This window comes from Petaurus breviceps, unplaced genomic scaffold, assembly GCF_028583685.1.
Source record: "Petaurus breviceps papuanus isolate PSGF00001 unplaced genomic scaffold, PetGlider_PUasm1.0 91023, whole genome shotgun sequence".
Taxonomy (NCBI): Eukaryota; Metazoa; Chordata; class Mammalia; order Diprotodontia; family Petauridae; genus Petaurus; species Petaurus breviceps.
The window spans coordinates 5847832-5870382 of record NW_027187398.1 but is presented as its reverse complement, the minus strand read 5'-3'; the positions used below and the strand labels follow the sequence as shown (position 1 = coordinate 5870382).

Here is a 22551-nt window from a genome sequence, read left to right as displayed (position 1 = left end):
ATATATATATATATATATATATATATATATATATATATATATATATACATATATATATATACACAAAATAAATTGAAAATAATCAAGACAGGGAAGACACTAAAATGCAGGGTGAGTGATGTTGAGTTTTCTTTCACTGAAATTGTTCCAGTAGATGTTTTTAAGCCACTTGCTTCAGGATTCTGCATGAAAGATGTGGCATTGGGTGATAGGACTAAATGTCTTCCTGATGCCCAATCCCATTTCAACTACTTAAGAGCTATATAAGCCTTTAAAATGGAATATATCTATATATATTTAAAAGTTATAGAAAAAAACAGTCCTTTTCCCCTAACATCAAGAAGTAAGCATAATCTCCTGGCCCCCTTAGACTACCTCTGTCTTTGGTGATTGGAAAGAGAGGAGTTAACCAGTTTAACTCTATCCTGTATAACCTAGTCCCACCAAGTTTTAAGCCCAAGGGCCGCCTAGAGGCCTCAATCTGTCCTAAAATCCTCCCTGTAAGGTTGTCATGACTTGATATCCTAGGTCTGTGGACTTCAACACATGCATCTAGGACTGAAATGAAACAATTAAAACAAGATCAAAACCTTACAACTGATTTTTAGGGCAACAGCGCATAAAATGGGTGGTCTTTCCCACACATCTCATTGATTTCATGGTTCATAAGCTTTGGGTGAACAGAAATTTCCTCCCCTGGGCACTGCCAGAAAGAGCAAAACTATTCCTATCTGGGAGGTTCAAAGACTTCTCTGTTTCAGCTAAGTAGCCAATGAAAAGAGGCTACTCACATTTGGTCTTAAAGGGACACAGAATGCTTCCTCCCAGGACCAGAAATCTTGCACACATGTCTCTACCTTAGAATGTATTGCTATGATCCAGAAAAGAAGTGATGCAGATTTGAATTAGGGTGGTTACATTAGCAATGGAGTGGAGGAGATTGATTCAGGAGCCATGGATGAAAAAATTAATAAGATTTACTAAGTTTTTACTAAATGCCAAGTTGTATGCTAAAACCTAAAGATAACAACATAAAATCAAGACATTCTATCCCCTTAAATAATTTGCATTTTATCAAGGGAAATAAGACATTTGAGAGAGGTATTGATCAGAAAAAAAGAAGTATGGTCACAAAGATAAAGAAAGGAATAATCTTTCGAATGACCTTCCTAGAGAACATAATAACATTGACTTCATTTTGGTTCTTAGAGCAAGACAAATCAGGGAAGGGAAAAGTACGTGGGCAGTGGCAGGAAGGGTACATGATCCCAAAGAATGCTTAGTCAAGAGACTTGGCTTCTCTCAAGCTGGGTCTCTAGTGATCTGGTTCAGAGGATTTTTCAATAGCAAAAGCCATTGATAATTTGCAGAGCAGAATGATCAGGATTCAGCAACAGACTCAACTGCTTGTAAAATATAAACTCCTTGAGAGAAGGAAACTTTTTTTTGTCTTTATATTTCTCATACCTGGCAAATAATTTTTCTTGTACTGAACCCTTGATATAAGTGCGTGGGATATTAAGAATGTGGGAGTAAGAAAAGATTTAGAGTTTGGTGACACTGTCTTATAACATGGATTTTAAATATACCCAGGTGGGCACTGCACACAGATTACCACAGTTTTATAGCATGCCTCCACATATGTTTCTCAAGAGTCATCCCTTCTGGTTTATGGGATTGGTTCCTGGGATTAAGGAGCACAGCCTGGATGATAATGTCATCACCAATGTACACTGAAGTGGAGTTTCTTCTTGTTGTTGCCTTTTCTCAGAAGGCAGTCTCCTCCAGGTCACTCTTTGAGCCCTAAAGTCCATACCCCTGCCAAGGTTAAGTTGTCCAAGGCACAGACCATTAAAATATTTATTCCATGACTTTACTATCTTTCTCCCATCTCTCATTCTGTTACACATGCTTGAAGTAACATACCCAAAGACATCCCAAACCAGAAATAAAGTTTAGAATGGGTCAAAAAGGAAGCGAATTAGTGAAAAGCATAAATTAAATACCTGTTACAAAAGGGCAAAGAAAAAGGAAAAGCATTTCATAATTTATCAATGTCAATCATTATCCAGAGAAAACCTCTCTGGGTAAAAAAATAAATGAAGCATGATCATAATACAAATATATAGGAAAATAAATGCTTATTCAGTTCATGAATGTTTACATATACAACTCCTTCAATTTTCCCACAGATTTCCCCCCCAGAACTCCCTGGTCATAGTATTTGTTAATCATTTTCTAACAAAATGTCCATCCTTACCTAGTTCCTAAAGTTTACCATTATCCATAGACTCAATATTTTTCTAGGAAGAACCCAACTAAAGACACCATGCTTAAAATTAAAACATGAAGAGAATATTGGAGTTGAGATAGATTGTAAATATGAAGCAAGGCATCCTTTCCTTTTTTATACGTAAATAAAGCAAAATCAGAAGAGGCCTTTCTCCCCCAAGTCACAACCATAGGAAGAAAATAGTGAAGTCAATATTTGCACCTGGGTTCTATGATCACAAATCCAGTTCTCTCTTTTCATTTTTTCTCTTTTCCCCAATTCTCTTTCAACCAGTAGAACTGATATTTCTTGATGCAGGCCAGTGCTCTTCCCATGAACAAATTTTGGCATTGACTGGCACTTTAAGCATAGAGTCACAAAACTAAGACTCCAGGGGCAGCCAGGTGGCTCAGCGAGTAAGAGCACCGGCTCCAGTGTCGGGATGACCTGGGAATCAAATCTGGGCTCAGATACTTAGCACCACACCCAGAAATAACTGGCCATGTAACCTTGAGCAAGTTACTTAACTCCGATTGCTTAAAAAAAAAAAAACTAAGACTCCAGATACTCTGTGGAATTCCTCCTAAGTACTAGGAAAGACAAGTTCATAGCTTCTGTCTGGTGAATGACAGTTAGCTTCTAAACCCAACCAGCCATATTTTTCTCAAGTAGAGATAACTAAGAGTGATATGTTTTCCAACACAATTCTGTTTTTACTTAAAACACAAATATAAAACATATATAAGAAAGATGAACAAGGTCTCTTCTCACTCCAGGATTCTCAAAATCCTTAGGAATCAATAAGAATTTTGAAAACAAAAATGATCTTTTAGGCAAAGGAAATAGGAGGAAAATTATCCCACAATTAATCACATGCAGAATTTTATTCCCTTGCCCTGGAATATATTAAGTTCTCTCCTTTCACAATTATTTATTCACTTGATTTTTTTTATTCAACAAATATATGTTTATTGCCTTCTGTGTTCAAGGCTCAGTAGTGAACTATATTGGGTATAAGGAAATGGATCAGAGATGATTCCTGTCTTACTGTCACCTCTCATGCCTATTTTTTTTTGCCTCAAACCACTCATGACAAGTGAGAAACTGGGTCAGTTAATACATTGGAGGGAATATTAATGTGCATATAATCTAATATGAGGTCAGGTGCTTGGGAGGAGAAGAAAAAAGGGCAGAGTTAAGGGTTTTTTTTTTCCTCATTGAGAAACAAAGAAGAGTGTCTTGCGTATCTGTAGATAATAACTACTAATGCTGTGATGGGCTGGCAAATATGGGTTGAGGGCTCCTTACAGGAAAAGAGATCATTAGTGAGTGTGATCAAGGGGGAGCAGGGAAATGGAGATAGGGAACAAAGAGTATTCCACCTACCTCACCTTGAGTAGGGATTTGGATAGAATTTTGAGATAATGAGTTCAATTACTCTCAGAGATCTCGTCTTTAGGAGGCAGTAAGTCTTAGAACAAACCAGGTGATGGAAGGAATGGAAAAGGAAAAGATTAAGATGAAAACAGTTCTGGAGCAAGCATTCGAGAGAGCAGAGTAGAAGGTGTAAGTAGCTTTAGAGTGGAACATTGGAGGTATTGGGTTGAGGCCGATAAGAATGAAGAAATGGGCAGCGTGAGGAAGAGAACAGATTTTTGAACGCTGACAGATCAGGTCAAGAATCATTGAGAGGGTGGGCCATAAATGGGTGAAATTTTATTAATCCTTGACCAAAATGTTTAGGTAAGTGTTTAGATTAACATCACAAGCGGTTCAACCTCATGGTCGATTCTTTTCAGACTGTTAGGCAGGTCAGGTAAAGGGAGAAGCAGAAGGGAGATGATTGAATGGTATTTCTCTCCCTCACTGCATGTAGATCAGGTCAGTAGATAGAAAGAATGGTGACATCTCGAGGTCTCCTGGAGGTGAAAAGGGTCTCTTTCAACAAGGGAGAGTTGAGAGTTCAGTCTGTGTGGAGCAATGCCTTTCTTCACATATATATCAGGGTGAAAAAAAGTCTCATCTACTTCTGAAAAAGAATTATACAAGATGAGAAAACATTGACAAGTAGGTATCAAGATGAGACTCCAGAGTGGGTACCCCATTACCCCTCTCATTAAAGCCTATGCGCATTATAGACATGGAGCCTTTTATAGAGCTCGAAAGCAAAACAACTTCTCTACTAGAACTGGCATTGCAAATCCAGATCTATGAAGTGCTGGCAGATATGACATATTGGGTTTCTAAAAGTGGGAAACTAGTCACACACACACACACCAAAATATCTATATGAGCACAACTAACAGGGAAAAAATATCTGGAAACAAGGTAGGTGCCAATCCTCTGGAGAATGACTAAAATAATTTTTAGAAGGTGAATATAATATTGTGCTATAAGAAATAAAGACCGTGCGGAAGAGAAACATGTAAAGACATATAAAATGATGTATAGTCAAGTAAATCAGATTTTTAAAAATGTTAAAACATGATCAAACATGTATATAAATGGGAAGAACAAGAAGGTCGCACAACTTTAGACAAGCTGTACAGCCTCATGATGTCCCACTTTTCTCTTCTGACAAATCAAGATACCAATCCTAGCTAGCTAACCTCAGGGTCACTGTCAAAAATAAATCAAATCATAAAAAACATAAAGGTCTTGGGAAGCCAAGAAATGTTAGACAAAAGGGAACTGGTCTTGTGATTCCCATTCATATACAGGACTTATAGCTAATCATTAAACATGGTTGGAAAACATTGATATGAAATGAGCTGAGACTACCTGATAAATAAGCTAGCCATAAGGGTTGGAGAGATAGGAGAAAAATCACAGTTTGAGGCTCACCATGAAACATATGCTTTATTTGGAGCAGTGGGAGGAAAGTTACAAGGATGCAAGGGATGGAAATTACTAGGCAGCTTACAACACATAGTACAAAGGAGAGCTGATGTAGACACAGGGGACCAGGGAGTCTGCTCTTTCAGGGTTGCCTTTTCTCCAAGGTTTCAGGAAACAGACATGGAATAGAGTGGATCTTTCTCTGCTGCCTCCCATCCTGGAGGTGTGGGGATGGTGGTGGAAGTTGGGAAGAATGTTTTTGAAATAATTGTAGCTTCAGGAAGAAAGGCTCATTTCACAGGTATTCCATGAATGGCACATCAAAGACAGAGGATTGTAGGAGTTCAGAGAGTGGTAGAGAGCACAGGTCTTCACAGAGATGATCAAGCTCCTTGTTTCATGGTTCTGCCAGCATCTGGCACTGTTACTTCTTCTTGGTTGGGCACTGATAATAGCAAGGTGGAGGGTATGGTGGACATTTCTGCTGGCACAGTGTCGGTGGGCATGGCTCAGGGCACTCAGGAGGGCATGGCTCTGAGTATTTGGAAAAATATGGTTCTTGGCACTGGGGAAGACATGGCTCTAGGTACTGGGGAAGACATGGCTTGGGACACTGGGGAAGACATGGCCCTGGATACTGGGGAAGACATGGCTTTGGGCACTGGGGAAGACATGGCTCTGGATACTGGGGAAGACATGGCTCTGGGTACTTGGAAAGACATGACTCTGGACACTGGGGAAGACATGGCTCTGGGCATTGGGGAAGACATGGCTCCCTACAAGCAGATTGGCACATTTGTGGACACTTAGGAGTAGGCTGGCAAGGTTGTTTGCAGTGCAGATAGTACTGATAGGACATCTTTCCCAGATCTCTGCAAATCTGAAAGAAAAAAGACAGAATTCACAGTCAATTTCAAATAGATACTTTAATGGATAAGAAAGTCTAAACTCTCACATTGAAATAGATCATGACTTCATTGATTCAAGTAGGTTCACCTAACTTACACATTTACTACATATCTACTCATTTGTCCTTCCAGTTAATTCTCTTCATCTTCATTTCTGGTTCTTAAAACTTTAGAAATCTCAAACCTGTGATGGAAACAATGACCTCAAGAGTGCTATGGGACCCTTGAACAACTTCAGCCACTTTCATGCACCTCTACCAATTGAGGGTGCAGGGCAAGAAGTATAGAGAAAGAAACAGTAGGCTGGGCTGAAGTCTTTTAGGAAGTACTTACTGTGGAATGGTCACTTTGTTAAGCTCCAGGGACAGAAAGAAAGGGAAAACCACTATCCACTATATCAAATAATTCACGCTCTATTGAGGACAACAGATGAAAAAAAAAACAGGATCATGTTAGATATATGCAATGCCAATGGAATTTAATCTTAAATGGAAAGTTTCTCTGGACTTCCTCGTCCTCATCTGAAAAAAAGAGAGTTGCTTGCAAAGATCTGGAAGGTCCCTGTCCACTCTAATATTATAAATAAGTTATTGCAGAATGAATGCTCCATAGTTCTATAGTTTTACAAATGGTCAGTGTGTATGAATAAAAGTTTGAGGGATAAAGATCAAAGTCAATGAAATTCTGTATCATCTCCCAATAAATACACATCACTATGATAACCACAAGCATTGTACCCTGACTAAAGCCTGGACCTTTGCCATGACATGTTGAAAGAAAATGTGAGAGGTTCTCCTGCTGTCCCTGGAGCTCAGTATCCCAGGTCTCTGGCAGACAAGATTTCCTAGGCTTTTCCTGAGCCTCTTTATTTTCCTGTACAAAGTGGAATTAGACCTCACATGCAGGAAAGTCAATACAAAGAGTCTTTCATCAACATCCTTCACAATTGAGTCCCAATTCCTCCCAACTAGACCACCAAACACACGATCCTCACTTGATCATAGGAGGAAGATTTAAAGAGAAAAAGAGTCATAAAGATCACCTAATCTAATTCCCACTGTATACAGGTAAGGGAAATAAAGTCCAGTAAATTTTCAGAAGACTTAAAGGTAAGGATAAGTGATGGAGCCAGGATGTGAATCCAAGTCTTCTCTTTCTCAGTCTGATAATGCCTTTCCATACAAGTTGCTGCTATAACACGTAGTATAGAATTTTACTTTTAGAACAAATCCTGAAGTTTTAGGAAAAAGAAGTGTTTGCACAACATGATCTCTAAGGTCAAAATGAGAAGAGACTTTAGAGATCATTTAGTTCAAATCCTGCATTTTACAGTTGAAAAATTGAGGCTCCAAGAAATGACTTTAGCAAGGTCCACATGTCTGTTTAGCTATAGATGAAGGATTTAAATTCAGGTCTCCTCATTTATCACCAGAGCTCATTAATCAATATTTCTCATTTCAGTAGAAATTGGGAACACTCAAAGTGATCACAAAGATCCCTCAGGTACATGAAATATTCTATTTATAGTATTTCATAGAATGCAAAAGCAGAAAAGGGCCCTTGAAGATGACCAAAAGGCCATGAGTGACCTGTTACTGAGGAGCAAACTGATGCCAACTGAGTGGAAGTGGCATAATTAGTCCCACAGCAAGTTAGAGACAGAACAAGGACTAGAAGCCAGACCCCAGTACTTCTGACTCCCGGGCTAGGACTCTGTCCATTCCACCAAACTGCCTCCTCTGTCTCTCAGCCTGAAGAGAAATTCCAAGACAATCCAAGATTAGCCCTGAAGAATTTCAGACTCACCAGATGCTCCAGCACAGATGAGGAACCAGTTGGCCAATGGATGGCTATAGTTTCAGCAAGAGCCCCTTTATACGGTTGGGGAGTCCTGCTAAGAGGAAGTAGGCACAGCCCTAGACTCTGCCATCCCAATTATCTTCTCAACAAAGTGTAATGCACCTGCAATTCTGAAAATGACTTGCCACACTCACCCTCATGATCATAGCTTCCTTCTTTTGCAAATCTCACTGGGCCAGCTACTTGTCTGTGGGTACTTCATCTAGAAGTCCCTGCTTGGAGATAAAGTCAAAGTCCATTTTATCAGAACTCATTCAATCTAACCTATTCTTCCCAGGTGGAGTCATTGAACTTCCTAGGGTTTTGAAGTAGGTAATTTTTTGAAGTTTTTACTAGAAATAAAATATAATAAGGATTGATAAGAAAAGCTATGCCTTGACATTGAAAGAGCACTGGTTTGGGTGTCACAGAATAATAGAATTTGAGTGTTGATTGTAAGGAACTTCAGAAGCCATCTAGACCAACTCATATCCAAAAGGAATCTCTACCATGACACACTCATCAAATGGAAATTATTGAAATAAGCTTGTCCAAAATCAAGGGTTCCTATTATACTAAGACCAAATTTCCTATCCTTCTCCTTTACAAAATCCAGAATGGAGCAATCACTTCCTTCCATATTTCCTATCATATACACCTCAGTAACCAGGGTCTCCCTGTCAGTGAGAATCTCATTTCAGATATCCCTGCTTGTTATCTCTGCCTTTTTGAAACATAAAATGATCATTTAAAAGTCAGGAAATTATTAGCTATATGATTTGGACAAGATGATGAGAACCCAAGAACCAATCAGGATAATTGAAGTCTCCCCTCACTTATTTGTCATGTCTCCTTGGTTCTCCACTAAATAAGGGAAAATCACTGAGAGGACCATCTAAAAATAGAAGGGTTTTCTTGGTCTGAAGTTTGGTAAACACCTGGCTCCAGTAGAATGACCCTGGATGATTTGAATGACAATGCACTTCCCTACCTAACCTTGTTCTGTAGATGGGGAGTTTGGGGACATTTACTAGACCAAATGGGATTGTTCCTGAAGGAAGAGCTTTGAGGAAAGCCCAGCTGCCATTTTTTTAATGCCAATACCCAACTTGAGAAGAATAATATCATAATTATTCTATGAGCTTTCTCTTCAATCAGTATCTGTCTGTAGCCTTTGCAACCTGTAGGCTTTAGAAAAGTTGAGTGTGAATAAACTCTCTTCAGGAACATACCTGTGTTCTTTCACATGAATATAGGTTCTTGGGGGGCGGAGTCAAGATGGTGGAGTAGAAACAGGAAGCTCCAGCTTCCACCTTCCCCAAACCATGTAAAAGGGGACTCAACAAACTTTGGAGCTACAGAACCCACAAAATGACACAGAGAAGCTAACCTCCCACTGAGGACAGCCTGGCAGGCCAGCAGGAATAGGCCAGGGCAATGATCTGGGAGCCAAGCCTCAGTGAGCTGGAGGTTTTAGCCCCAGGGCAAGCCTGACCAGCCACCAGCCCGAGGGACTCCAGATCACCAGCAGCTGTGGCAGTTTGCAGATTTATCAACACATAGATGCAAAGGACAAAGTGAGAGGTCAGTGCTGTGTGGACTTTGGAACCAGTAGTTGTAGTTGGGAGTGTGTTGGCTTTTGGCCTCAGGGAGAAAAGCTGCTGAGACACCCGGCACAGCCAGCTCCACGTGGCAGCTTCAGCTCCTGGCCTGCAGACTGTAGTGGGACCAAGAGACGAGTCTGAAGGGTAATCTCTCTTGCTTTAACCTGCTTGGATCTGGATTTCGGTCTAGGGTGGAGGTCCTGGGATTCATGACCAGCTTGCCAGAGCATGTGGAGGCTTCAGAGAGGGCACCCAACTAATACCTCCAGCAGCTGAGAAAACCCCAGCGTTTGGGACGAAAGCTCCCCTGTCTGGTGGCAGAGTCCTACTGTGGCAAAAAGCCCAGGAGTCAAGTGACTGAGGGGCAACATGACCAGGCAAAGGAAACAAAGCAGACAGAAGATTCCAACATTACACTCCTATTTTGGGGACAAAAAGGAGCAAAGCATGGAACAGGAGGAAGAAAGTGAAGTCAGAACTCCTGCACCAAAAGCTTCAAAGGAAAATAGGAGCTGGTTACAGGCCATAGAGCAGATAAGAGAACTGGAGGAAAAATTGGGAAGAGATATGAGAACGATGCAAGGAAATTACAAAATGAGAGTCAACAGCCTGACTGAGGAAAATCACACCTTAAAAAACAGACTAACTTAATTGCCAAAAGAGGCTCAAAAAGGCAATGAGGAAAGGAATGCCTTAAAAAGCCGAATTTGCCAGATGGAAAAAGAAGCTCAAAAGCTCAATGAGGAGAATCATTTCCTCCAATGAGGCAAAGGGAAGCTAGTGACTTTTTGAGAAATCAAGATGATGTTAAACAGATCCAAACAAATGAAAGAATAGAAGGCACTGTGAAATATCTCATGGGAAAAACCACTGACCTGGAAAATAGATCCAGGAGAGAGAATTTTAAAATGATTGGACTACCTGAAAGCCATGATCAAAGAAAGAACCTAGAAATCATCCTCCAAGAAATTATCAAGAAAAATTGCCCTGATATTTTAGAACCAGAAGGCAAAATAGAGGTTGAAAGAATCCACCGATCACCTCCTGAAAAAGATCCCAAAAGTAAAACACCTAGGACTATTATAGCCAGGTTCCAGATTTCCCAGATTAAGGAGACAATATCACAAGCAGCCAAGAAGAAGCAATTTGAATATTGTGGAAACAATCAGGATAACACAAGATCTGGCAGCTTCTACACTGAGGGATTGAAGGGCCTGGAATAGGATATTCCGGAGGGCAGAGGAGCTGGGATTAAAACCAAGAATCACCTGCCCAGCAAAACTGAGTATCATCTTTCAAGGGAAAATATGGTCATTCCGTGGAATAGAAGACTTTCAAGCATTCTTAATGAAAAAACCAGAGTTGAATAGAAAATTTGACATTCAGATACAAGAAGCAAGAGAAGCTTGAGAAGGTAAACAGGGAAAAGAAATCATGAGCGACTTATCAAAGTTGAACTATTAACATTCCTACATGGAAAAAAGATAATTGTAACTGATGAAACTTTTCTCAGTATGAAAATAGTTGAAGGGAATAGAAATATATATGTCTATATTGGAGGGTATATGGGTGTATTAATACATATGTGAATGTGTGTATATATGTTTACAGGTATACATAGATAGAGGGCATAGGATCAATTTAACAGGTAGGGATGATACTTAAAAGGAGAAATTAAGAGGTGAGAGAGGAATATAATGAGAGGAGATAGGGAGAGACAGAAAGGGGTAAACTATCTCATATAGAAGAGGCAAGGGAAAATGGTTACAATGGAGGGGAAGAATAGGAAGGCAAAAGGGAATGGGTCAACCTTATTCTCATTGAATTTGGCTCAGGGAGGGAATGAAATACACACTAAATAGGGTATTTCACCCTCCAGGAGAGTAATGGGGGAAGGAGAAGAGAAGGGGGATGATGGAAGGGAGGGTAGGCTGGGGGGGAGGGAAGTTGGAAGCACTCACTTTTGAAAAGGGATGGGATCAAAGTAGAGAACAGAACAAGTGGGAGGTGGGATAGGAGGAAGGGAAATATAGTCAGTCTTTTACAATATATCTTCTATGTTAATGTTTTGCATTAGCTACACATGTACAACCTATACTGAACTGCTTATCTTCCCAGTAAGGGTAAGTGACAAGGGAGTAAGGGAATGAATCTGGAATTCAAAGTTTTAAAATCAAATGTTTAAAATTATATATATATATACTATTTTACATGTAATTGGGAAATGAGATATACAGTCACTGGGGCATAGAGATCCACCATGCCCTGCTGGAAAAGTCAAAAGGGGTATGGGAGAAGATATGGGAGAGAGCAGATTGGAGGAGGGGATATCCTGTGGTTTGCTATTTTGGGGGGTGGGTAGGGGGAAGATGGGGAGAAAATTTGTAACTCAAAATCTGAAGGAAATCAGTGATGTAAATCAGAAGTTAATAAAGCATTTGAAAAATGGAAAAAAAAACCATAGGTTCTTAACTCAGCATTTCCCAAAGGCTTTCTTCTTTGTCTCTCCCAGATGTCCTTGATGTTTGTTGCCTCCCTCTGGTAAGTGAGGTAGTTCTGGCCTCTCTGGTTGGACAACCTGACATTGATAGAATGACATTGATAATAAAGATACTATCCAGAGGAAATCCATTATAGTGGTATAGGATATCAAAACCATGACATAGGAACATCAAGGAAAGCTGTTGGGGATGTTTATCTTGGAGAAGAGGAGTCTCTAAGGTTTGTGGCAGCTGTCTTCAAGAGTGTATTGGCTGGTCTCAAGGAATCACATTTATTCTGTTTATTCCAGGAGGGCAAAAAGAAAAGGAATGTGTGGAAGGGGCAAAGAGGTAAATTTAAGTAAGGTGTCAAGGAATGCTTCTTAACAATTAGAACTATCCCTAATAGTGAAATGGGCTAACGTAGAATGCTGTGGGCTCTCTTTAACTGGACTTATTCATGAAGAAACAGAATGATCAAGTGTTTTGTAGTAGGGATTCCATATTTTGGGTTTACATCTTTGGTGTTGAAGGTCTCTTTCAAGTCTAAAAAACTTGTGATTCCATGAACAAAGAGTCATAGATAGAGAGCTAGAATGGATTGGATAGGTCATCTAGTCCCACTTCTTCATTTTACAGAGGAAATAATCAAAGACAAGAAAAATGACAGGTTTTGCCACCATATAGACACAATTAAGTGATAGGATGAGGATTTGCATAGAGGTCTTCTCCTTCCAAATCTAGTGGTCTTCCTAATATAGTACTGTTTCATTGTTGTAGCATTAAGACAAACATGGTGTATTTAATGGTTTTGATCCCCACAAATTAATCTTATATGTGAGGGTACTATCTTCATTTAGACTCCCTAAGTTCTCTATGAGTATGGAGGTTCTCTGTTTATTGGGGGTTATCACCCCTTTGTCTACTATTTCCTTCATTTCAATGTCCACTAAAGCTCTCTATGTCCAAGGATAACTCATTAAATCCTTTAGGTTGGAGACCATTCAATATAACCGTATGACAAAAATTTCCTTAATTCTATCCAGATGATCTGGAAGCTTTACCTGAAAGGTGGTTTTGCCAGTTGGGATGATGCCAAGACAGATAATAAGTATAGCATGATAGATTGAAAACCTGAAGAGCCAGCAGTCATGCAGAGCTTTCAATGTTTCCATTTTTCAACAGAAGATTTTGGGCAGGGTGGGGACACTAAGTCACCCAAATGTATGTTTCACCTTGTGAAATGGGTCTCTCGGGTTCCATCATTTTCATCACATCTGCTACGGATTGCTGATCTGTAGGCGACGTCAATAATTGCCAGGATTAATTGCCACAGACCCAGAAGCATCAGGCTTAAGGAGCAGAAAAAGAAAAATTTGTGGCTTTCACATCCTGCATTTTTAGTCAATTTTATTCCTATAAATCCCATGTGACCTTGGTTGGGCAGGAGGGGGGAAAGAATGAGGGAGGCAAGCAGAAATACAGATGAAAGACTCTTGCTTCAAGGATAAAATACAAATTCTACATCCTGGCATTTAATGCCTTCCACAATCTCATGTCATAGTACTCTACAATCTGTATTCTCCACTGTAACCATACTAGTCTGCTGCTCATGCCCATTATACTATTTTCTGCCTCCAGTTCTCGAATCTTTGAATAAGTAATATCCAATTATTAGGTTATACTCCCTCCTCATTTCTTCCCCAGAGAATTCCTAGCTTCCTTAAAAGCATAGCTTAGGTACCAACTCATACACCACATCTTTCCTGATGCTCCCACTTATTAGCATTTTCTTCCTCCTTGAAATTCCTTTGTATTTCTTATTTACTTACTTGTAAGTCAGTGTATACATATATGTATACATACATATATATACCACCGATTTTCTTTATTTTTCTTATATTTATTTATTTTTAGTTTGCAGCATTCATTTCCACAAGATTTTGAGTTACAAGTTTTCTCCCTGTCTTTCCCCTACCCCCACCCCAAGATAGCAAGCCTACTGAATACCCCTTCCCCCAATCTGCTCTCTCTTATATCCTCCCACATCCCCCCTAACTTTCTAGTAGGGCAAGATGGATTTCTATACCCCAGTGCCTGTATATCTTATTTCCCAGTCGCATGTGAAAATCATTTTTTTAAACATTTGCTTTTAAAACTTTGAATACCAGATTCTTTCCTTTCTTTCCTCCTCACCCACCCCTACTTGGAACACAAGTAATTCAATATAGATTATACATGTGTAGTTATGCAAAATGTTTCCATGGTCGTTATATTGTGAAAGACTAACTATATTGCTTTCCATCCTGTCCTAACCACTACTTATTCTATTTTCTACTGTGACCCTGTCCCTTTTCAAAAGTGTTTGTTTCTAACTAACCTCCCCAATCTTCCCTCCCTTCTATCATCCCCCTTCTTATCCCCTTCCCCACTACTTTTCTGTAGAGTAAAATACCCAATTGAGTGTGTATGTTATTCCCTCCTTAGGCCAAATCCAACCTTTCACCTTCCTGCTTTTCCCCTCCATTGTAACAGTTTTCTCTTGCCTCTTTGATAAAAGATAATTTACTCTATTCTATCTCTCCCTTTCTCCTTCTCCCAATATATTCCTCTCTCACCTCTTAATTTTATTTTTTATATCATCGCTTCATATTCAACTGATCCTGTGCCTTCTGTCTATGTATACATGTACACATATACACACACTCACATATGTATTTATACACACATATATCCTTCTATACATACACATATGTATGTGTGTATGTATATGTGTGTATATACATACATATATATATATATATATATATATATATATTCTCTTCAACTATCCTCTTGCAGAGAAAAGTCTCATGAGTTAAAATGATTGTTTTTCCATGCAGGAATGTAAATAGTTCAACTTTATTGAGTTCCTTATGATTTCTTTTTCCTATTTACCTTCTCATGTTTCTCTTGCTTCTTGTATTTGAAAGTCAAATTTTCTGTTCGTCTCTGGTTTTTTCATCAAGAATGCTTGAAAGTCCTCTATTTCATTGAATGACCATATTTTCTCCTGAAGCATTATACTCAGTTTTGCTGGGTAGGTGACTTTTTAGTTTAATTCTAGCTCCTTTGACCTCCAGAATATCATATTCCAAGCCCTTCGATCCCTTAATGTAGAAGCTGCTTGATCTTGTGTTATCCTGATTGTGTTTCCACAGTACTCAAATTGCTCTTTAGAATGGTTGGATCAGTTTACAACTCCACTAACAATGGGGAGTTTCATTATTTAAATATGTCTTATGTTGAATATGTTTATAATAAACATAAAATATGTAAAAATAAAATGTTTTTATTTTAATGTGTTTTATAAAATATGATTTACTTATCCAACTCCTGGCATAAAACTTTATGCTTTGATTATCCTTAGTACTTTGCATTGGCAACAGAATTTTGTGTGAAATCATTCCATATAGAATATTTCCTTTGAAAGAATGTTGTGCCTCCATGAATAACATCCTGCTTCATGAAAAGGGAAATTTGAGCTCCTGCGTGCAATTAGCATCCATAAGGGCGAAGAAAACATTGTTCTAGAGAGGATATTACATGGCAAATGGGAAAGCTAATCATCAAGGAAAGGGCAAGGAGTAGAACTGGACCACATGATTTGAGACACAGGGAAACTTCTGCCCTAGGAGAAAGGCTTCTGTCCTTATTGACTCTATCTGATTTGGTTGTTTCTAAGCATGAAACACAACAGAAAAAAAGGTGGTGGAGAAGGCCATGGGACAAAATGTACAAGGCATTATCATAAAAATTGGTTTAGAAGAATGATCTCTTTACTTACATAAAGAAAATAAGGAGGCTAAGAAGTCCTAAATGAGTAGATAGATTTTAAATTCAAGAATAAAAGTTTTGAATAGACAGAAAAAAGAAAAGAATTAGTGGAAGAAAACCCCAAAGTTAAAACAAATACTTCTTAGAAAAGGGGGAAACATTTTATAGTCTCTTATTCCACACAAGAAGACCTAGCTGATTGAAACACACAACCACAACCAATATAAGTACACAGCATACTAAATGCTTGTTAAATGAATGTATAGATGTATAAATCTTGAAATTTTATCTCAGATTTTCCACAATTAAACATTTTCCAAACCAAATGTCTGTCTCTACCTGGAACCCAATTTTTGCCATTGCCCATTGTAACAGCAATCACCCTAGCATACCCAGGGTGACTGCTGGCATAGGTTCTCAGATCTGCTTTTTTAAAGGAAAGCAACTCAAAATGGGTTAACAATCTTAGTTTAATCAACCAAACATCAGAGAATACAAACAGAAGTTACAAGCAAACAGAGACAGATCAGCAGACAGTGCTTCCCACTGTCTGACCATTACATTAGTAATAGTAACATATGTTAGTTACCAGAGAGGGAAGCACCAACATCTGGGTTTTCAAAACCAGGGGGCTCAACGGCTGCCCAGAGTCTCATCTGGTCAAATCACACTACTCTTCCCAAAGTGAGCCCCAGAGAAAAACCTCACATCAGGGTATATATAGCCCTCTCCTGGGTCAGAGACCATCACAACCCTCACAGACCCACTGCCTAATCACAAAGTAACAAGGTGTGGGCATTCCTGAAAAGCAAGCCTCCCTCTACAGGTTCCAGGTGAGCACATTCAGCCTATTGGGGGCAGAGTATATTTTCAAATCAGAGAAGGTTCTCAGAGTCACTTAAGCCTATCAAAGGGCCAAGGGGCAGGGAAGATCTTCAGATTCTCATTCCCATAACACCCATAGATTCAGCACATATCTACAAAGAACTTACCTCAAGTCACCACACTTAGACAGAGAACATGTTTTGGAAGAGTATATCTTACTCAAAAGAAAATATTAGAGCTGAAATATGTTTAAAGTACAGTCAAGCCAGTACTATCATTTAAATGACAAGGAAGCCAAAGCGAAGAGACTAAGCTATTCCCCGAGGATCCCAAAAACCAGAAATAGTTAAGGGAAGATTTGAACTTAGGTCGTCTGACCACAAACACAGTGCTCTTTTTTTCCAATTCATTTTTAGCCAGTAGAACTGAGGCGTCCTAATATAGAGGTGATAGACACCGAGTACAGACTGAAGCATATATAAATGTATATATAAATATATATGTATGTATACATATATTTATGACTCTATATATGCACAGCATTCACACACATATATACACCCCATTCTCTTTATACATACACACACATTCATCTGTGTGTATTTGGGTATATACAAATACATATACATACACACACATAGATGCACACAGTCTCTCTTTATAGATATGTACACACATATGTATATATGTACATACACTCATATATACACATTATAAATGTATATATACACCTCCCTCTACACTCATACACACACCTTTTTCTATATGTGTATATATACATATGTATATACATACATGTATCTCAATTATATATAACGTACTACATATATATATATACATATAAATGGAAAAGGTCACTTTGTGTACTATAGGAAAGGGAAGGAAATAGGTAATTAAGCATTTATATAGCACCTACTATATGCCTGACTCTGTGTGAAGTGCTTTACCAATCTCATTGGATCTTCACAACTCTGCAAGGTAGGTGCTGTTATTATCCCCATTTTACAGTTGAGGAAATTGAGGCAAATAGAGGTTAAGTGACATGACCAGGGTCACATAGCTAGTGAGAATCTAAGACTGAATTTGAACTCATGTATTCCTGACTCCAGACCCAGCACTCTATCCCCTATACCACCTAGCTGCCTATAGAAGTCCCTGTTTTTAACAGGGATTTTGTTTTTCTTGCTTTCTCAGTTGGGGGTGGCATAGGAGGAAGAGAATGTCAAACTGAAAAATGAAATAAAATTTACTTTAAAAAGAAATAGACCACAGAACATAGAAGAAAAGGATAGGGATTTGCATCCACAGCAATCAATTATCCACTCTGTGACCTTGGACAAGTCTTACCACCTCCTAATGTCTCGGTTTTCTCATCAGACAAATGAAGATAACAATCTCAATGACACCTACCTCATGGGGTTGATAGCAAACATAAATGAGATAATAAGAGATATAAAGAACTTGGGAAGTCAGAAAGTGAGACTATGTATGTGTGTGGATAGACATATGATATAGATAGATAGATAGATAGATAGATAGATAGATAGATAGATAGATAGATAGATAGATAGATAGATAGATAGATAGATAGATAGATAGATGTAGATAACCTAGCCAAAGACCTCACCATGAAACATGAATCTGGAAAGACACCATTTGAAAAACTGAAGGCTGGGCAGGGAGTAAAAAACAATTCGGATCTCACCATGAAACATATGCTTTATTTGGGACTTGGGGAAGAGTTACAAGGGCCCAGGGATGGAAACCACCCTCCCAGGTTACAGCACAGAGGAGAGCTCATGCAGAGGCAGGAGGCCAGGGAATCTGGTCCCTGAGGGTCGACTTTCCCTGAAGTTCCAGGAAACCTGGTATTGAATGGGTTGATCCTTTCTCTGCCGTCTTTCATCAGAGGAGGTGGGGAAAGGGGGCTGGGAAAGAGGAGTGAAGTAGAAGTCTTGTTTCTGAAATGATTGTAGCTCCAGGAACAAAGGTTCTTCTCCCAGGGATCTCATCCAGGGCAAAGCAGGATCAGAGGGGCATGGAGGTTCAGAGAGAGGAAAGAGGAGCTCAGGCTTCCACAGGGATGCTCATGCTCCTTGTTTCATGGTACTACCAGAATCTGGCACTTCCCCTCTGGCAAGAAGTACTACTTCTGACAAGGTGGAGGGCAAGGGGGACATTTCTGCTGGCATTGCTGTGGTGGACATGGCTGAGGGCACCTAGGAGGGCATGGCTCAGGGCATGGAGGAGGGCATGGCTCAGGGCGCTTAGGAGGGCATGGTTCTGGGCACTTAGGAGGGCATGGCTCAGGGCACTTAGGATAGCATGGTTCTGGGCACCTAGGAGGACATGGCTCAGGGCATGGAGGAGGGCATGGCTCTGGGCACACAGGAGGACATGGCTCAGAGCATGCAGGAGGGCATGGCTCTGGGCACACAGGAGGACATGGCTCTGGGCACTTAGGCTGGCAAGGCTGTGACCAATTAGGAGGTAGCTGGCAAGGCTGTTTGCACTGCTGCTGATTCTGGTAGGACATCTTTCCTGGATCTCTGTATATCTGAAAGAAACAGGCAACCGTATTTACAGGCTAGTACTTCCAAGGGGAGGAAGATCTGAGCTCTCACGCTCAACTAGTTCATAACCTTGAAATTCTCTTGGGCTAGCTTTGAGGCTAGTAAAATGTCCACGAGATTAGCGGTTAGAAGACTTGACTTCTAATCTCAGGTCTGACATTCACTAGTTGTACTATCCTGTGCAAGTCACTTAAACTTCTTTGAGATTTGACTTTACCATTTCTAAAATAGAAACCTCTGTATAGTTGGACACAACTGAGCAATATGCTTTTTCCCCTGAGGCAGCTATGTGGCACAGTAGATAGCGCACTGGGCCTAGAATCAGAAAGACTGATCTTTCTTAGTTCAAATCTGGCTTCAGACACTTACTAGATGTGTGACCCTGGGTAAGTCAATTAACCCTGTTTGCCTCAGTTTCCTCATCTGTCAAATGAGTTGGAGAAAGAAATGGCAAACCACTCCAGTACCTCTACAAAAAAAAAAAAAAACCCACCAAGTGGAGCCACAAAGATTGGACATGACTGAAAAAAAAATGACTGGACAATAAAAACAACAAAAATAGGGATAATAATATCACTCTGTTTAACCTACATACTTCATATTGCTGTTATATGAGGAAAGCTTCCTATTTGATATAAAGCTTTACAGAAACGTGAGCTTCACTCACACCCTTCATCAACATCTTGTTCTTGTTGTTGAGGCATGTCCAACTCTTCATGACATTATTTGGGGTTTTCTTGGCAAAGATATTCTAGTGGTTTGCCATTTCCTAAGTAACCTGTAGTCTCAAAGCCTAAGACTGAGGAGCACAAGCCTAGCAGATTCTGCTCCCTCATTGGAAGGGCTTCTAATTCAGGTAAGCAAAAGACGATTTCTGTACCAGAGGAGCACCTGCCAGGTCAAGTTCAGCTTTTTCAGGATGTAATAAGTTTTAGAGGAAACAGCAACCAATAAATACCTAGCCTGTGTCATGGACAGGTAATAGAGGATCAGACCAATGAAATCAGGAGTCTTAAAGAATTTTTATAACTATTGTCCAGATTCCAAATGGGTTCTTTTGCCTCCTATTTTAACTGCTCGTCTACTCACTGGTCCCTCTAGCTAATTCTTTCTCTGTTTTTGGTTTATTTTCCAAACACTTTAGGAATCCACAGCTCACAATTCATATATGTATGCGGATATATATATATATATACACATATTTACATACGTGTGTATATGTGTGTGCTTGTGTATATGTGGATATACCCCACACATACATACATATATACACATGTTCATATATACTACATACACACATATGTAAATACACACACATCAATATCATCGTGTGTCATCAATGTACTATGCAATTCCTTTGTAACTCTGTCCACATCTTTGGCCCTATTACTCCATTTATAATATGAGAGTGTTGAATGTGTGGTGTAGAGGAAGAAGAAATACTGTTCTGAAAGTTAGAAGAAATGAGTCTGTCAATCAAATAATTAACAAGTATTGAGTAGCTCTTACAATTTACCAGGCACTGTGCTAATAACTACTGGGGACAGAAAAAAAGATAAATTCATTGTCCATGCCCTTAAGGAGTTCACGTTCCAAAGGAGGAGAAGACATGCAAATAAACAGGTTCATTATAACAAACAAGGAACTTTAATAGAAGGAGAAGGAGAAAGTTTCTTTGGGCTTTGGGGTCCTCATTTGAAAAATTATAAAACTGGACCAAATGATCTGTCACTTCTAATGTTCCAAATAAAAATGCCTAATGAATGAGCGCTCCATGGATCTATGGTTTCCTAAATGGTCCGTGAGTGTTGCCAAAAGCTTGAGGACAAAGGACTGAAGTCACTGTAATTCTAGCTAATCCCCTGACAAATACAGATTGCTATAATCTTCATGACCACAACCCCAAGACCCTGATTAAAGCCTGGGTAGTGGGGCAGGGGTAGAGGAGGAGGTGTACCATGAGCTGTACAGAGATAATACAAAAGGATCCCATACTTCCCCAAGATATTACCCAAAGATGGGTGACTGTAATGGTACAGGGGGCGGAGGGGGGGGCGGCGATCCTGTGCTCCAACCATTGGACTCCTCTACACAAATATGGGGCAAGAAAAACTCTAACATATTTTACAGCATCCTTTAGATCAAGGTCCTTCCTAGACTTCTCCTGAGCCTCATTGTTTTCCTGCATGACCTAGACTATGAGTCCATTCACAAGAAAGTCAATTAAAATCACCAATGCCAATTGGTATCACCATTACCCTTCAATAGTCTCACCCTAATTCCCCCTAATCAGACAAATAAACTCATGATCTTCACTTTATCATAGGATCAAGATTCAGAGTGAAAATTAATCCTAGAGATCCTGAAATATAATTTGATGTTTTTACTAGTGAGGAAACTGAGGTCCGGTAATTGGTCAAAGATCATAGGAATAGTAAAGTGGCAGTCAGGATTTAAACTCAGGTCATCTTACTTTAAATCCATATATGCCTTTCCAACATGCTGTATCCATAACACATACCATAGAATATAAGTTTTAAAAGAATCTTGGGACAAATAAAAATTAAATCTTTCAGAAAAAAATTTAAAAAGGATCTTGTAGACCAAAAAGAGAAGACACTTAGTGATAATATTGTACCAACATTTAATTTTATAAGTGAAAAAATTGAGACCCAGAATAAAAATGACCTGGTCAAGGCCACATAGCTGGTTAGAAACAGATGTAAAACTTACAGTCGGGTCTCCTCATTTCTGACCAGGGTTCTTTAATCAATATCACTCATTTCAGTGACAAATAGAATAGATCAAAAGCAGTCACAAGGACATCTCAACTACGGTGATTATTCATTTTAGGGTATTTCATAGAATATATATGCAGAAAAGGATCTTCAAGAAGACCAACAGGCTAATAATGACCTTTTAGAGAGGATGAAACTGATGCCCACTGAGTTTAAGGGACATCCTTAAAGTCCCACAGTTTGTTAGAGACAGAGCAGGGACTAGAACCCAGACTCCAAGACTTCTGATTGCCAAGCCAGGGCTCTCTCCACCCCACCAAAGTGCCTTCTCTGTCTATTAGCCTCCAAGAGAAATCCCAACCCCAAGGTTAGCCCTGAAGATTCTCAGACTCACCAGATGCTCCAACACAGATGAGGAACCAGGTGATCAGTGGATGACTGCAGAGTCAGAGTGAGCCCCTTTATAGGACTGGGAAGTCCTGCCCAGAGGAAACAGGGACAGCCCCAGACTCTGCTACCCCAATTATCTCCAAAACAAAAATGTAATCCACCTGCAATTTTGAAAATGTCTTGCCACACTCATGACCAGAACCTCCCTCTTTTGCAAGCCTCATTGGGGTAGCTGCCTACCTGAGTGATTCATCTGGGAGTCTCTGCC

At 39.6% G+C, this 22551-nt stretch overlaps 1 long non-coding RNA gene and 1 pseudogene across 1 annotated transcript; one reads left to right on the top strand and one right to left on the bottom strand.

Moving 5' to 3' along the window:
• LOC138153746 (heat shock cognate 71 kDa protein pseudogene) overlaps nucleotides 1–22551 on the top strand; it is a 572612-nt pseudogene that overhangs the window by 59440 nt on the left and 490621 nt on the right.
• Nucleotides 5105–22490, bottom strand: LOC138153755 (uncharacterized). Its single transcript, XR_011166445.1, has 2 exons — nucleotides 22288–22490; nucleotides 5105–5990 (listed from the first exon to the last, which is right to left on the bottom strand). It is a non-coding gene; the product is annotated as an uncharacterized lncRNA (long non-coding RNA).